The sequence below is a fragment of the Anolis carolinensis genome, chromosome 3 (genome assembly GCF_035594765.1).
Source record: "Anolis carolinensis isolate JA03-04 chromosome 3, rAnoCar3.1.pri, whole genome shotgun sequence".
Classification (NCBI taxonomy): domain Eukaryota; kingdom Metazoa; phylum Chordata; class Lepidosauria; order Squamata; family Dactyloidae; genus Anolis; species Anolis carolinensis.
The window spans coordinates 57,897,241-57,914,257 of record NC_085843.1 but is presented as its reverse complement, the minus strand read 5'-3'; the positions used below and the strand labels follow the sequence as shown (position 1 = coordinate 57,914,257).

Below are 17,017 nucleotides of genomic sequence, written 5' to 3'. Positions count from 1 at the left end.
AGGAAGTGTCTGTGGGGGTTTCTCCCGTAACAATGTCTGGCTGCCTTTGGGCAATATGGACCTTAATTTGAACAGAAGGGTTGGGGAAATGTCTTGGACTGGGCATGATATTGTAGAGCCATGTGTATTGACTATAAGACCCTAGATGCTTCTTGAAGGGGCTTTACAAGGGATCTGTCAGCAGTTATTGTTTACTCAGTTTTCTCATATATGTCTCACAGCAACTGATGCCATGTTGTAAGCTAGACACTCTTCATCTCTGAGTGGACAATTCTGGATTTCCTCATTTTAGAAGTTTTTAGAAATATTGTTGTTAATAAAATGATTTATCCAGTTCCCCTAAAACCTGTATTGAATTCAAGAGGCATTGGATTGTACTCAAAATGTATATAAAGACTTCCCTATTAGGTGCTAACATTGTAGATAACATCAAATCAGATTATTTTGGAATAACAATGCATCAAATCTATACAAATGAAACTTCTTCTGTCAGGTTTCTCCCCAGACATTTAGGTAATTATTTGCTGATTCTTTGCCAGAAATATTTATGAGTGGAATAATCAATATCAGAATCTGTTGTTTTTTTGCTTCCCCAGAAGACTGGCGAGAAATATTGCAAGGAACTGAAATAAATATTTAATTCAAAGAAGGAGGGATTCTCAGCAAATTTTAATAGAAAAAGGATTGTTATTGTTATGTTTTTATTATTTTAGTTGCACAATTCTACCCATAAGTTGTAATACCACTTATGGAGTCCCTTGTTTGGCCTGCCTCATTGTTTGCTACAAGTAAATTATAACCGAGTGAATCAGACAGGTAATGTCAATATACAAGTACTTTACAGCTATTTATTTATTTATTTATACTCTGCTTTATCTCTCCCAAAAGAGACTCAAAGCGCCTAAATATAGAAGCATTAGCATACCATTTAAAATATACAAATACAGTAGAGTTTCACTTATCCAACATAAACAGGCCGGCAGAATGTTGGATAAGCGAATATGGTGGATAATAAGGAGAGATTAAGAAAAAGCCTATTAAACATCAAAATAGGTTATGATTTTACAAATTAAGCACCAAAACATCGTGTTATACAACAAATTTGACAGAAAAAGTAGTTCATTACACATTAATGCTATGTAGTAATTACTGTATTTACGAATTTAGCACCAAAATATCATGATATATTGAAAACATTGACTACAAAAATGCGTTGGATAATCCAGAACGTTGGATAAGTGAGACTCTACTGTATGCAAATATTAAAACAGAATTAAATATAAACAATGTTTTGTCGAAGGCTTTCATGGCTGGGATCACAGGGTTGTTGTATGTTTTCTGGACTGTATGGCCATGTTCCAGAATTATTCTCTCCTGACGTTTTGCCCACATCTATGGCAGGCATCCTCAGAGGTTGTGAGGTAGATGTGGGCGACACGTCAGGAGAGAATACTTCTGGAACATGGCCATACAGCCCGGAAAACATACAACAAACCTAAATATAAACAGATTTAAAATTCACAATTAAAATCCATTAAAACATGCTGCTGCTGCTCAGTCGTATAGTCGTTTCTGACTCTTCGTGACCTCATGGACCAGTCCACGCCAGAGCTCCCTGTCGGCCGTCACTGCCCCAGTTCCTTCAAGGTCAAACCAGTCACTTCAAGGATACCATCTATCCATCTCGCCCTTAGTCGGCCTCTCTCTTCCTTTTTCCTTCCATTTTCCCTAGCATCATGATCTTCTCCAAGCTTTCCTGTCTTCTCATGATACTTCAACTTTGCCACTAATATCCTTCCCTCCAGTGAGTAGCCGGGCATTATTTCCTGGATGATGGACTGGTTGGATCTTCTTGCAGCCCAAGGCACTCTCAGGATTTTCCTCCAGCACCAGAGTTCAAAAGCATCTATCTTCCTTCGCTCAGCCTTCCTTATGGTCCAGCTCTCGCAACCATAGGTTACTATGGGGAATACCATTAAAACATATTCAGAGTTAAAAACCGCAGCACCCCCTGGCTTGAATTTAAATTTATTAAGTTGAATTTATTAAGTCTGATGATCTAGTTAAACCATTTGGCCTGTACTTTCTTCTGCTTTACTTGTGTTTTTCTTTTCTCTTTTTAATATCTGTACAGATGGTTGGAAGGATGGTAAAATAGCAAAGAAAAGAAGTAGAAGGTTGACAGAAACATTATGCCATACAATTTTATTTTTTAAATCTTACAATAAAAGAAGGCCATTGTTCAGTGTGGGCAGCCATGCTAACTATGTTGCCATGGAAGAGCTTAGAAGACAGTATAGCTCAGCAATCATACCAGATCACTTGCATAAACAAGAAGGCCATAAGTCAGATGATATCAAACTTTAGCCCGATGGTGTTCCAGAAAAGTGGGAGTTGCATCAACTGTCCCAATTTGCATGGCCAATTCCAATTCATCTTCTTATCATCCTACTTTTTGAGCTGCTTTTAATATGTCCAAGTTTCTTACCTTCTCTACCTTCCTCCTTTGACCCTGGATTACTTTAATTACTGCAGATTGAGTTCAAAGTGCAAAAATAGTTTGTACTCAATTTACTTAACAGGGCAGAATTTTGCCCTTCTCCTAAGGTAAAAGAAAAAACCTGCAGCCATTTCCAGTTTGGGTATTTTTCTGCATTACTATGTTTTGCCATATTAACCACACTGGTGTCATTTAAGGCATTTCCAGATTAGACTTAAACTTGCTTCAGAGTAGGTTAAAGAAACTTGCTCCAAAGTGAGTTTCATAGAATCATAGAATCATAGAATAGTAGAGTTGGAAGAGACCTCATGGGCCATCCAGTCCAACCCCTGCCAAGAAGCAGGAAATCGCATTTAAAGCACCCCCGACATATGACCATCCAGCCTCTGCTTAAAAGCCTCCAAAGAAGGAGCCTCAAAGAAGGGGAAGAGAATTCAACTGCTGGACAGCCCTCACTGTGAGGAAGTTTAAGCCCCCCCCCCAAAGTGGCCAAATGCCCTTTGCCCGTTGGCTGTCCCCATGCTTTCCCAGTAACTTCTGAGAGGGCATGGGGCTACTGAACCCCCTCCCAGAAAAAAACCCCCTGAAATAAAAACTTACCGGGCTGCCACTAGGTCTCTTTGGAGGCCTCTTGGAGCATACCAATTACACATCAGAGGGGGGAGGAGCGATTTGCCCCATTGTCTCTTGGTGTATCATTGGTAGATATTGGCATAAAATTCCAAACAAGATCCCACATATAAAAACAGTGTTAAAACCTAACATCAAATTAAACCTAATATCAGTGAATTGAACATAACATTGATAAATTAAACCAATATAGTCAGACAGAATCAAACAAGAATTATATAGTGACATAAAATCCAAATAAATATTCACAGTAATTTACCAAAGCCAACTGAAGTTCAAACACAGTTGTGTGGGTTGGATTATGTAGCCAATGGTAGTAAATTGTGCTGATATAGACCAACAGAGCCCAGATACAGCATAGTTCTCAATCAAGATCCAGAAGTGGTATCTCATTAATTAACCCTCCTACTCTCCATATGCTAATGTGCAGAAGTAGGTCTTTAGTTGTTTTTTAAAGGAGAGGAGGAAGTGGGCCAGCCTCCTTTCTTTAGGAAGGGAGTTCCAGAGGTGGGGGGTGACCACAGAGAAGGCCCTCTCTCTCGTTCCCATCAGTTATACTTGAGATGGGGGTGGAATCGAGAGCAAGGCCTTATATTCCATTAGACCCAGGCCTTTTAGGAAGGCCCAGGTCTAATTGAGTATCAAAGTAGTTCAAGACAAAGCAGGGTTTACCTGCTTTGTCTTGAATTACTTCACTTTTACCTGACGTGTTGTTTGGATCATAGGTTAAACATATCCAAGTTTTTAATTGTGTAATGTTGCCAGACATGGAGTTGTTGAGTAGAAACAGTGCAATAACAGGAAATAGCATGAAGATGCAAAACTGACTTTCTCCAGAACATGTAGAAACTTGGACATAAGGTCTAACAGGTATCTTACCCTGTGATTCCAAAGCCAGACAACCAACAACAACTCTATGCTTTTTAGGAACTAAGGTGCCAGGGTATCTAAGCAAAGCTGTTGTCTCTTGGATCACCCTCTTATTGTCTTAACAGATAAGTTATTTAGGAATATGGGATATGCTTACAATATATTAGCCTGTACTATGGTTAGCTGTATCTTTGCCACTAAGCTGGATGTATTCCCTGCTATCCAACAATATTGAAATGGCTGACTTGGGGTTGGGGTCTCTGCTGCTTACAAAATGAGTTTTGGCACCAAGAGATATCACCATGCAGATGTAACTGCAAGATATTTGTATGTCTCCAAATGCAGGACTTTAGCTGTGATCTGCTGATAGCTCATCTGATTAATGAGAATGAAATAGTAAAATTGCTTTTTGTATCTGTAGGCAATTGGAATAAACTGAAGGTATATCAAGTTGTTCCAGCAGATGTATTCATTTAGTTGGGTTTGAGGTTCTGATGTGAATATCATTGAAAGATAAAAAATGACTTGGGAAAAGCTCAATTCATGAACTTTGTTGAGAGTTCATTGCTGGAATCATTTAGAACTATGAATTATAGATATTTGAAATAAGCAAGCATGTAGTGCAAACTGTTAATATTTTGGCTTGCCTTTAATAAGAAAGACTTCTAAATATTTTCTTTTACTCAAAGAGGACTACATGGCCTGTTTGGGCCTGTTTAGTTTTATCAGGGTGAAGAAAATGTTTTGGTTTGCACAAAGGAGTAGTAGATGATCAGTGAAAGTGCAGTTTGGGGACACAAAGTGGTTTTGACACTGACAAAAGAAAAAAGTTGCATGCAGGAGGTAGCGATTTTGCCAGTTTAATAAATGGGTACACATAAATAATTATAGTTGGTGACAGATGTAATGACATGTCAGCCAGGGATGGAAGATGTTTTCATCCTAAGAAGTGAAACTCCTCCACCTGGAAAATGACAACAGGAAAATAGATGATTGGGAAGTGAGAGAGGCAGGTTTTCTAAATATGGCTAATATTAAAGACAGGCAGTCATCATCCTTACAAATAAGATGCTTCCCAGTTATTTTAAAATTGCTTAGGGTGCATCCACACAGTGCCTAAAATGCACAAATTTGTACACTTTTATTTGAGGCGTCTGAACAGCGCCTCAGGTAAAAACAAATCAATTTGGAAAACCCTGCTTTGTCCTGAATTAATTTGACACCTGGAAAGACCTGGGTCTTTCGCCCTTCCTGGTGTGGACCCTGTGTGGATTGGGCCTAGGGATCATGTTGCACAACTTCTGGGCCCAATTAACACAGCTGTCTCGGAATTTCTGGGCCCCTGGAGCCTGGAAAATCCAAGACAACCCCCCCAACCCCACCCCAAAGGGTTAAAAAGTAAAAATTACTTACCCGGCCACCATTAAAGTGGTGCCGGAGCTCTCTTGGCACATAGAAATAACTCACTTGGAGAAGGGGGTGAGGAAGCTCCCCCCGCTCCTCCATGTCATACAGATTAATGTACCTTTGTACTATCACTGACTCTCACGTCTGGCAGTACTTGCTATAAACTACCAAAGAAGTCTAGTTGTTTAATTTGGAAGGTTACTGTAATTTGCATGGTCAGTTTATATAGTTTAGCATCTCACTGAATGATAGGTCTCTATAATGTGTACATTATATGTCACATTTACAATGATCCGATGTTTCCACTAATGCATCTTTCTTGTAAACATGCATGATGAAAACATCTAGTTTCCATAGTGACTACAGTTCTATTCATTTGCTGTTTCTGTTTGGTAAAAAATCATTGTTGGGGATCCCTAAAAATCAAGTCTCTCTCCTATCTCTCTCCTAACTATTTAAATCAATTACTTCTTTCTGTTACATGAAAAAATCTTTAAAGAAACAAGAATAAAAATTGTACAGCTCTCTCTCTCTCTCTCTTTCTGTATCTCTCTCAATGGGAGCATAAATGGTCATTCTGTCATGAGCAACAAAAATTATTATTATTATTATTATTATTGACACAACAACATAGTCTGACACAGCAAACAAGATAGATATGCTGGATTTCGTATCACAGAATCACAAATCGAGCACTTCCCAAGTGTTTAGGACTGTGTGATGTATTTTCGGATGATGCGTGCAGATCCCAGTAGGGTGGCTTTTTGCAGTTGGCAGATTGTAATTTTGTCAATGTCTATTGTTTCCAAATGCTGGCTGAGATATTTTGGCACGCCCCCCTCCCCCCGTAGGTGCGACCTTGTCGTGGTGGGGGGGCTTAACTGTTCCAATGATGCTTAGAGCTGTGCTGGCAGTAGTGTAACTACCGGCAGATCCAACCAAGCCAAAGAGGTCTCAGCTGAGGAGTGAAAGTGAGAGCACCTAACCCATTAGCATTATGGAGAATTAAACCAAAACGAAGTCTATACTGGCTCGGTCGTCACCCAGGATAAAAAGGACCGCGGTGGATGCTGCCAATTCTGGACATCCATCGACAAGTGGGCTACAGAATCAAAATACAAATGAACAGTCACAGAAGCAGCAGAAATATACAATGCCAGAAAACCACACTATAATAATAATAATAATAATAATAATAATCATCATCATCATCATCAACATCATCTCATAGAATCATAGAGTTGGAAGCGACCTCTTGAGACATCCAGTCCAATCCCCTGCCAAGAAGCAGGAAAATTGCATTCCAAGCAACATTTACTTTGTACCCTGCCTTTCTCCCTTTAGCAGTTAGCATAGCTGAGTTGAAAATAATAATTTTTTCTTTTCTTTCTTAGGTGAGTAACTGGACATTAAAATCAAACCTGTCGATGTGATTTATGGTGTTCTGTAGTCAGAATGGTTGGTAAGTAAAGTGACCATCTTTGTATGTGTCCTGTTAAAGAAACTAAAGGGTTTTGCTCTACATACAATGTGGCAAGTGTAATGTAGAGAAAAACATGTTCTTCGTTTTCTGTAGATGTCTTCACCTTTCTATTAATACAGTAAGCTAGGATTTGAACCCATGGTGGATTGTTTATACAACTGATTCATAAAGGCACAGTTGTTAATGCTGGGTGTAAAATGAAATATATACTCCAAATGGATAGTATTTGTTTAACTGACCAGTTAGAGAAAGCAACAAGAGTTGAGTCATGAGTATACAGTTCATATACACTGAATAGAAATATTGTGGCCAGGAACTGTCCCAGTTATGTCAGGAATTTCTCTATGAGAGAGCTAAAAAAAAAGCTCACTTATCTTATTTGTTTGCAGGACAGTTAGAAATTTCCATATTCCTTTATAGTAATCTTTTCATCCCCTGTATCAGTTTGTTAATTAATGATGTGATTATCTATTGTTCAAAGAAAAAAAAGTGGAGAAAATATACTTGGGCTTTTCTGAAGTAGTTTCACATCTAACTTATTGGCATTGCTATTGACTTTTCTGAAATCTGTTGGCTTTAACAAAAAATTGCATTATCGTCAGCAATTTAGCTTTAATATTTGACTCCTTAAAATACTGCATTTTATAGCATTTAAATCTGCTGTCCTTGCTGGTATAAGGTTTGTGTCCATTAAGTCCCATTGCAGTAATATCCAACTTATTTCAGCCTTGAGTAGGATAGTCAAATGGTTTCAGAACCTCACAAGTAGATAATGAAGTCAAAATAAAGTTTGACTTCAGCTAATGTGTGCTCAGTGCTCATAGAGTGGCATTTTGATTAGTAGGGGCTATGACGTCACCTCACATAACCCTTTACTGTTCCCTCTGAGGGCCCTTCCAGGCAGCCTCATAATCTGGAACAAATATGTAAGTTTCAAAATCGCGGGACCTAAAGGAGAGTTCAGACAGGGAACTGTCAGTCCCAGTCTGGCATCCTGACAGGTTCGGTTATAGGGGATTTTAGAAATCCACAAGATGGATGTGGGATATCTGCTGGGAATTTTCTTTTATTTTTTAAAATTAATTCTGTAAGATGCACTGGACCTCATAAGTGCTGATGCGGATATATGAATCTGCACACAAGCAGATTTCTTGTCATTATCACTCCTCACCCTCCTCCTGCCTTTATTTCCCACCCCACCCCCCTCTTAACTCTGTTTCCCTTTGGGGAAACCTTCCTGCCATGCTGGTGCCACTGTCTAAATTCAAGCTCTTATTTCATAAACACGAAAACAAAAGAATGACTTCAGTGACTTCTCATGGATATTGCTTTCCAATTGTGCTTCCATTTAGCCACCTGTGTGTCTGTTGGCATCATTTGTTAGGAGCCCTCATATAAGCTCTTTTGGGATTTTAAAATGTGCACATGCGCTGGAGCAGTCAACACCAGTGTATAGCAGTGAAGTCATGTGCTTTTCTTGACTGCAGGGATATACAGTGATATGAATGTCACATTTTTCGGCTGAAATTGGATTTATAACGTGTTGTTCAGCCGTTAATGTGATCCAACATATATATCCAGCAAATGTCATCTAGCCACCCCCTACCTTCTTATTCTAGTTTCTTCTGCATAGGGCTATGTGGAAGAGTCCTGAGATTAGCAGCAATTCTCGCAGCTATTGGGATTGGGGAAGGATTTCTTCCCCAGCAATCAAAGATTTTGTATCTTATTCATGTTGTAACATTCAGTAATGAGCAATTAAGATGGGTAGGTTTGAATGGTTAATTAAAACTGATTAACTTTATACAAATTATCTACAGCTTATTGAAATCAAATCTGCTCAAATTGATTTATTGACTTCGATATAAAAGGCAATTTGACACTAGGAATAAACCCTGGAAAACCTTACTTTTCAAGATTTTGAGTGTGCTATCCCCCCTTCCCTTCTTCATGTAATCTCACCTATATCCAGTCAAAATCCATCCACTACTGTGCTGTATATCAGTTCACTATTTTATAAATGTTAACAGATCACAATAAAATTAACATTATGTTATCGTTTGGTATTTTTTGATATTTGCATTTATATGTACATGTGTGTGTGTGTGGGGGGGGAATAGAGATGGCACAGGGGTTCTTTTTTGTATGCTTCTTTTAAACTTGACTAAGGGGAGGCTGTTTATTCCTGTGTCACTTGTCCAGGCATCCTTTACTTAGAGGACTGCTACTTCTGAACATGGAAGCTTCATTGAATTATTACAGGTCGAGTCTTGCTTTTTTTGGAAATCCAAAATCTGAAAGATACCAAAATCTGATATATATTTTTTTTGCCACTGCACCAAAAATGTTGGGAACCTCTGGCTATTCCACCAATCAATGTCATACTCTCCCTGTTTTCAGGATGCCTGCCATGCTGCACAGGGCAAATATTGCCCTCCCTTGACATTTGCATTTTACAGGGAATTTGTATAAGTCATCTTGCAGGAATCTGAGTCCTAACCCACTCTTTCCTTTCCCATTTCAAATTGCTGGCAGTGGTAGAGTGAGAGTTCCTTAAGAAAAGCTTCCCTCATTCATATCCAAACACAGGACTTTCATAAACAGAAAATAATCAGAAATCTGGAAAACCTCTGGTCCAAAGCATCCAGCATAACCTTCTGTATACCTAACTAAACTTTGATAAATCTATCTTTTATTATAAAAACCTATCTAAGCTGATAGAAATCACAATGGGAAAATCTACACTGACCATAAGGTGAAGGGCCTGGGAATCAGCTTTGCGGTGGCTAAACAATGCACTGAGTTGATCCAGCTTAACACAGGGCAAAGATGCTTAATGCAACCTTGAACTGTGTTAACAAAAGTTGCTCTGAATACTCCCTCAAAATCTGGACCAAATGTTGGGCCCATGTAAATAGTTGGTTAGAGTCTAGTACAGAACTGACAGCACATGTTTATATGGTCATCCATGTTTCTTAGGGTCAAGCAATCTGGGGGCACAGAATGGCACTCACCACACCCTCCTGTTCTCCTCATCAAAATGGCCAATTGGCATGGAATCCTTATCATTGTTGTCATTTTATTTGTTACCTGTCTCTCCTCATGGCTCAAGGTGGGGAACAACATGGTTAAAACAGACAGATAAAATACAATACTATTAAAATACATATACAGTAGAGTCTCACTTATCCAACATAAATGGGCCGGCAGAATGTTGGATAAGCGAATATGTTGGATAATAAGGAGGGATTAAGGAAAAGCCTATTAAACATCAAATTAGGTTATGATTTTACAAATTAAGCACCAAAACATCATGTTATACAACAAATTGGACAGAAAAAGTAGTTCAATATGCAGTAATGCTATGTAGTAATTACTGTATTTACGAATTTAGCACCAAAACATCACGATTTATTGAAAACATTGACTACAAAATGCGTTGGATAATCCAGAATGTTGGATAAGTGAGTGTTTGATAAGTGAGACTCTACTGTATTAAAATATACATAACAAAGACCAACAACAATAATAACGTGGACAGGACCCTTGGAGGTGAGAGCTATCACATGTATCCTAGATCCTTGCCCTTCCTGGCTGACCAAACAGGCCAGAGGGGACTGGCAGAGTGGGTGAAGGCAGTGATCAATGCCTCCTTGGAACAAGGCAAAGTTCCAACTTGCCTAAAGGAGACAGTTGTGAGCCTATTAAAAACGCCATCCCTGAACCCCTCTATAATGGACAATTATCGGCCAGTATTCGACCTTCCCATTCTGAGCAAGATTTTGGAACATGTGGTGGCCTCCCAACTCCAGGGATTTCTGGATGAAACAAATTATCTAGATCCATTTCAATTTCGTTTCAGGCCTGGCTATGGAACAGGGAAAGCTTTGGTCTCCTTGGTGGATGACCTCTGCAGAGAGCTAGACAGGAAGAGTGTGTCCCTGTTGGTTCTCCTGGATCTCTCAGCGACTTTCGATACCATGGACCATGGTATTCTTCTAGGTTGTCTCGCTGGGATGGGGTTTGGAGGCACTGTTTTACAGTGGATCAAGTCTTTCTTGGAGGGCCGCACTCAGAAGGTGGGGCTGGGGGCCTCCTGTTCAAACCCTTGGTTTTTGTCCTGTGGGGTTCCTCAAGGTTTCATTTTGTTCCCCTTGCTGTTTAACATATACATGAATCCAGAGCTATGGAGTATGGTTCCACATTTGTGCAGATGACATCCAACTCTACTACTCCTTTCTATCTAAAGCTGTCCTGATCCGAAACCTGTGCCTTTCATCAGTTATGGGCAAATTGAAACTTAGACAAGACAGAGGTACTCTCTGTTTAAAGGGTTCAGGTTCAGGCTATTTGTCCTATTGTATCCCTTTGTACGAACCTGCCCAGGCTCTGAGGTCTTCAGAGTGGTTGGTGGGAACGAGAGAGTGGGCCTACTCGGTGGCTGCCCCTTAACTCTGGAACTTCCTGCCCAGACAAGCCAGAATGGCACACTCCCTGCTGTCCTTGTGGCAGCAGGCCAAAACTTTTTTATTCAGGCAGGCTTTTTAAGAAGAAGGTGTTTAAGATCAGTTCAGGTGGTGCTGTAGTTTTTAATTTAGGGAGTGCTGTGGTTAGGATGGAGGGAATGCCTTTTTAATATATCTATTAAAAAATTCCTTCATTTTCTTTGTGCTATCATTTAATGATGACCGTCTCATGAAATGATAGGCAACACAGTATTTAAAGCTGCACAGTTATTGTGCTTGTTTTCAGCCACATGGCCTCCATGCCTGCAATTCACTTCCTCATGCATCAGAGAAAGTGGCTGGGAGAAGGTGATCCTTGGCCAATTGGAGGCCAAGGAATCACAGAAGTGGGCTGGGCAGGGAGGGCAGGGAGTGTATATAAGGGGAGGACTGCACCTAAAAGAGCCATTGCTGCTGCTGCCGAGTGCTGGGGCTGGTTGGGTTGCTGCTGCTGTGTCTCCGCTTGGCCTTGCCTTTTTTGTGCCTTGCCTTTCTAGTGAGGTCACTTCTGGGACTCGGAGATTTGGGGTTTGGAGATTTTGACCAGCTGCCTTGGTCCTCTGTTTCCTTTGGTGTTTTATTTTACTTTTTTGAGAGCAAATACATTTTTTGGTTTGTAATCCCCAACCCTTGAGTGCTCTGCTTCACCTTGCAGAAGTACAGTGATTTTTGCCTGGCTGGCTGCAGTGCTCTTGCCTTATTTTAAAAATTCTATAATTTAATCATAATTAAAAATAAACAATGTGTGGATGGGTTCTTCATTCTTAGTTTTAAACTCCCTTCTCCCTCCCTCCCTCCCTCCCTCCCTCCCTCCCTCCCTCCCTCCCTCCCTCCCTCCCTCCCTCCCTTGGTTATTTATTTCTTTAAAAATAAATAAATTTAAAAGAAAATAACTTCTTGTTGGGGGGAAGACTCAAATGTTGTAAATGTTAGTGGGCAAAAGGGGTCAATATGCCCTCCGTGTGTGGCAATTTTCACCCCCCTAGCCCTAAATCTGAGAGGGGGCAAACCTCTGAAGCCCTCCCTTTGCAGGCAATGGCATGAAAAATTTATTTTTTCGTTAGCAAGATGAAAATTCTATTCGTATAGGCACCCCATTTTTGTTAGGGGAAACAAATACAAAAATGAGACAAAATGAACAGCAATTCCATACACAAGCACAGCACTAATGCCTACTGTGTTTCAATTTTGTTTTTACCACACTGCTACTATTTCATTGCTATTTAATTGATTTTTAACTTTTGTGTTGCACTTTTTAAAACTTGCATAGTGTAGAGTGTTAGCCATCTTGAATCCCCATGGAGAGAAAGCTGGAGTATAAATAAAGATAACAAAATAATAACAATGACAAATATTTGCTTATGCCAGTCACTCATTACCTGGAGGGATCCTGTCTGGAATGATGAGGCAATCAGAGAAGGGAGGGGTGAAAGGAGGGGATGATTTTACTTCTTCCTGCTCCCCCTCTTGTCATTCCTGCACCCTGGTTGATGAGTGACCCATGTTGTGCCTGCTGGCCACCACATCAAAGAGAAGAGAAGGGGATGGTCAGGACTCACTCCTTCCTCTGCAGCAGTCGGCGAGGGGTGGAGGGGGTGGGGGGGTGTCTCAAGCATTCTGGGGCCAAATCAGCATTTACCACCCTGGACTGGCTCCAGGACAAGTAGTCAGTGTAGAACCACCCCATATCTTTTGGCAATTTCTTCCAGAATTGAAATATTCATTATGTGAAAACCTCATTGTGTAAATCACAAGTGTCAAGACACAAGGCCTGCAGGCTAAATCTGTGCCACCATGTCATTTTATGTGGCCTGAGGGCCTTTTAATGCCAAGGCAACATAGTTACAGTTATACAATCTTACAATTATAAATGGCCCCTTGAAGGCAACCATAAGGCTGATGTGACCCTCAGTGAAAATAACTTCGACAATCCTGGTGTAAAACATAGTGTTTTTCGAGATATGCTTGTTTTCAAGTAAATCCTCCTTAATAAATGTCCTTAGGATGTCAGTCTTAAAGATACAACTCTTGTTCTCCATACTATTTAACTGTTAACTAGTGAAAGCTAAATAGATGGCACACCGACTTTCCTTAGGCATCTTCTGTTCTCATAAGATGAGTTTTGTACCTAAAGTAAAAAAGGAAGCTCTTACTTCATACCCTGTTTTAGAGGTACCCTTAGGTAGTCTTAGATTACTGAGGGAATGCAAAATTCTGTGTTCTGCCAAGAAAACCTGCTTAGGGGTAGATTGAGTGAAGACAACTGCAGCTTTGCAGATTCTTTACTGTCAAAATCAATTCTATTCACTGGTCTGATTATTTCACAGAGTTGAAGATCTGTAACTTAGAGCTGTTTTGACAAATGTTAAAAAAGGACTCCGGTACCTTATTATGGGTAGATAAGCTTTTACAAATCTATGAAAATTAAATTTGAGATTGGTCTTTGGTTTTGTTTTGTTTTAATGAATTGTAGCTTGATCTACATATAAAAATAAGTACTAAGAACAGCACATAGCAGCTTTTCAAGAAAGCGGACTCCACACCAATAGAAAACAGTAGAGACAGGCTGTTACATAGTTCAGCATAAAAAATGAAAACAAATACTAGGCTTTATGGCCAGATGTTTGTTTGCCCTGGCTGCAGACATCCTTGGAGAGTAAATGTTGAGATAACAAGGATTTGAAACTCTGTAGACATAAGAAAAGTCTTACGCTATGAAACTTCATTTGAGAATCCAAGGCTGCAAAAGTCAACTTCACTTGGGAGTAGGGGTGGAAAGATCTGTTACTTTTTACCACAGTGAAATGTATTATACCTCAAGTTCTTTATATCCCATTTATAAGAGAATTCATTAATATTTGTAAACTTTCCCAAAACTAAAAATAAACCAAATATTTTCAGGCATTTGCAGTGACCAAATTCAATAGGAAGAGCTCTTTTCATCATGAAGATCATATTGTATTTTCTTGCAATGTAGGTTTTACAGATGAGAAGCCTGTCAGCATTTTTTAAAAGAAAAAGATGGCAAGGCTCATTCAGCACAACACATTTTCCAGACTAGCTTTTAAGCGCTAAGCCATCAAAGCCCTTTATTTGGATGAATGGATCTATCACATTCTCCCATATTTGATTTTAAATTTTAAATCTCTTTAAATCCATTTATGAAAACATTTGAGATTTTTCCAGTTTTTATATTTTTTTAAAAAAGGGGAAGAGTCTGCAGAGATCTTTGCCATCTTTCCAAGAAAGTAACTCCCCCTGAGCAGAGCAAGGTTGGTTTTTTTTTAAATGACATCACTTTAAATGCTATCTGCATACACGCACAAATTAGACTTAGGGGAATCTCTAGTTGCCGTTATGTCATACGATTTCCAAATGTCTTAGTAGAAAGTAAACTGTTAAGGTGAAGATAGCTATTTAGATAGACAAACAGAAACTATACTGATGTCTAATAATAAATTTTAAACCTGCTAATAGTATCCCAACTGTATTTACAAATAGGAGCTGTTTCAGGATTGTTTGAAGTGACTGAGCCTTCTGTATCCACAAGAAAGAAGCATACTATACCGATCTGCATCCAACATGATATGTCTTCTATAGGAATTTTCTGGGTTTCCCATGCAATTCAATGGTATGCTTTTGTTGGAATTTTCCATAATTTTGCCTTAGAGAACCTAGCAAATTTCTACAAAGGATAGCTCTTTAAGAATTTTCTTGGCCTTCCAAGGTGACTCTGTGGTAGCTTTGGTGGAGGTTTTTCATTTCAGTAGGGGTCGCTATTATTTTTAATTTCTTGTTTCCACAATAAGTAAATGAATCATTTTAAAGTTTTTCATTAAATTTGTATTATTCCGTTTCTTTTGACTTATTGACTATGATATGTAGGAATAAATATAATTCATTTCAGATAATGATTATTGCCATAATCACTTATTTTGAATCAGTTTTGTATCTGATTATGTCTCAAGTCATGCTTCTGTTTTATGTTACTGATTTCTGGTGCATTAGGTTGGTAGTAAGCTTTTAAATTCTTGTTCCTATACCATGTAGGGAAAAAGCTCTTGGCAGCCAGCACTGTAATTTTCAGTTAGATAAGCTGACTTTAAAAACCTGCATTAAATTGAATGCCCTATGGTTAGTCTGTTCTTGTCACAGTATGGCTGCCTATATATATTTCACATGTGCCATTCAAATTTTTTGTATTACTTTTCACTGTGTGCTGTTTTTATAAGAAAAAAAAATCTGATGTTTTCTTTGTTATGCTTCAATGTGGGAAAAGATGCATGAGGGTTCAGAGCTGAAGCTGAAATTGTGGTTGTAAAGAGTTTTTATTGTTATAGTCTGCATATGCCTTTATGCATTTTCATGGGTCTGTATACTTGTAAGAGTCAATGTTCATATATATTGCTAATCAAGTAATCATGCACCATTTTGGGTATGTGGTGTGGTTGAAACATTTTTATGTGGGCCATAGGAAAAATCCACTTTGTACCTCCCCAGCCACCTATTTCAGGTAGCAAAGACAGATGATAGATAACGGGTTTACCTGAGGCATCAAAATGATGCCTCAGGTAAACCCGGATTAATGTAGAGTAAAGAGGGTTTTTCCATTTTACTCTGCATTAATTTAACACCTGTAAAGGTTGAGACCTCAAGCTAAGGTCTGGATAAAATAACAACAACAACAACAACAACAACAACGTTATTTTTGTATCCCACCACCATCTCCTTGAAGGGACTTGGGACGGCTTACATGGGGACAAGGACAGTCAGACAGTTGAAAATATAACACAGTAAAAAATTTAAAAACAACATCATAGAACAATATAAAACAACCATTCACAAACAACCAATAGCCTGACATAGTAATCAATATTAAACTTGGGCAAGCAGGGGCTGTTGCAAAACAGTTGCAAGGACAGGACTGATGGATAAAGTGCAGGAGCCAGATGATAGGTTAGGGTTAGAAGGGCAATATCAATTAACTATATAAATATAAATATATAACTATAGGGCAAGGAACAGTGGAAAAGTACAAGAGCAAGACACTGAGTTATGGCTGGGGGGAGCAAGTTATCTTGCGAACTGTTTAATCTTGCGAACTGTTTAAACGGGAACATCTATGTTTTTAGGTCTTTACAAAAAGTAGACAAGGTAGGCGCCAGTCTATTCTCCCTGGGAGAGAGTTCCAGAGCCAGGAGGCCACCACCGAGGAGGCCCTCTCCCCCATCCCCACCAGATGCAGATCTTTGCAGGTTCCAAGCCTGTGAGGTTTGACTGCCAGGACTGCTTCCACAATCCTTGGGGTCAGTCTGCACAGCCATCTTGGTTTTTTGGGCTCCTGGAGCTTGAAGGAGTGGGAGGGCACCCCCTTAACCCTAGCTCCCCATTCCCCTCCCCCAAAACTTACCTGAGGGTCCTGCTGGCAGCACAGGCCCCTCTGTCAAGTCCTCATGACACTTGGAAATGATGCATCAGGAGGTGTGTGTGTGTGTGTGTGTGTGTGTGTGTGTGTGTGTGTATGTCCTTTGGTTGACCTGTGATGGAATCTAGTCACCCACTGAGGGAAAGCCTGGGGTTGGGGGTAGAGACTGAAACCCAGTAGTTGAAGAACATTTTATT

General features: G+C 39.5%; 1 protein-coding gene across 3 annotated transcripts in view; it reads left to right on the top strand.

Annotated features, from left to right (window-relative positions):
* cadm2 (cell adhesion molecule 2) overlaps positions 1-17,017 on the top strand; it is a 644,325-nt gene that overhangs the window by 56,092 nt on the left and 571,216 nt on the right. The window contains exon 2 of one of the 3 annotated variants that reach the window (XM_062977131.1): positions 6,802-17,017. This exon is cut by the window's right edge and continues 39,639 nt beyond it. The exons of the other annotated variants lie outside the window; for them this stretch is intronic. The gene's annotated coding sequence lies outside the window, so the exon portion shown is untranslated. The remainder of the gene's footprint in view (positions 1-6,801) is intronic. 3 annotated transcript variants of the gene reach the window in all.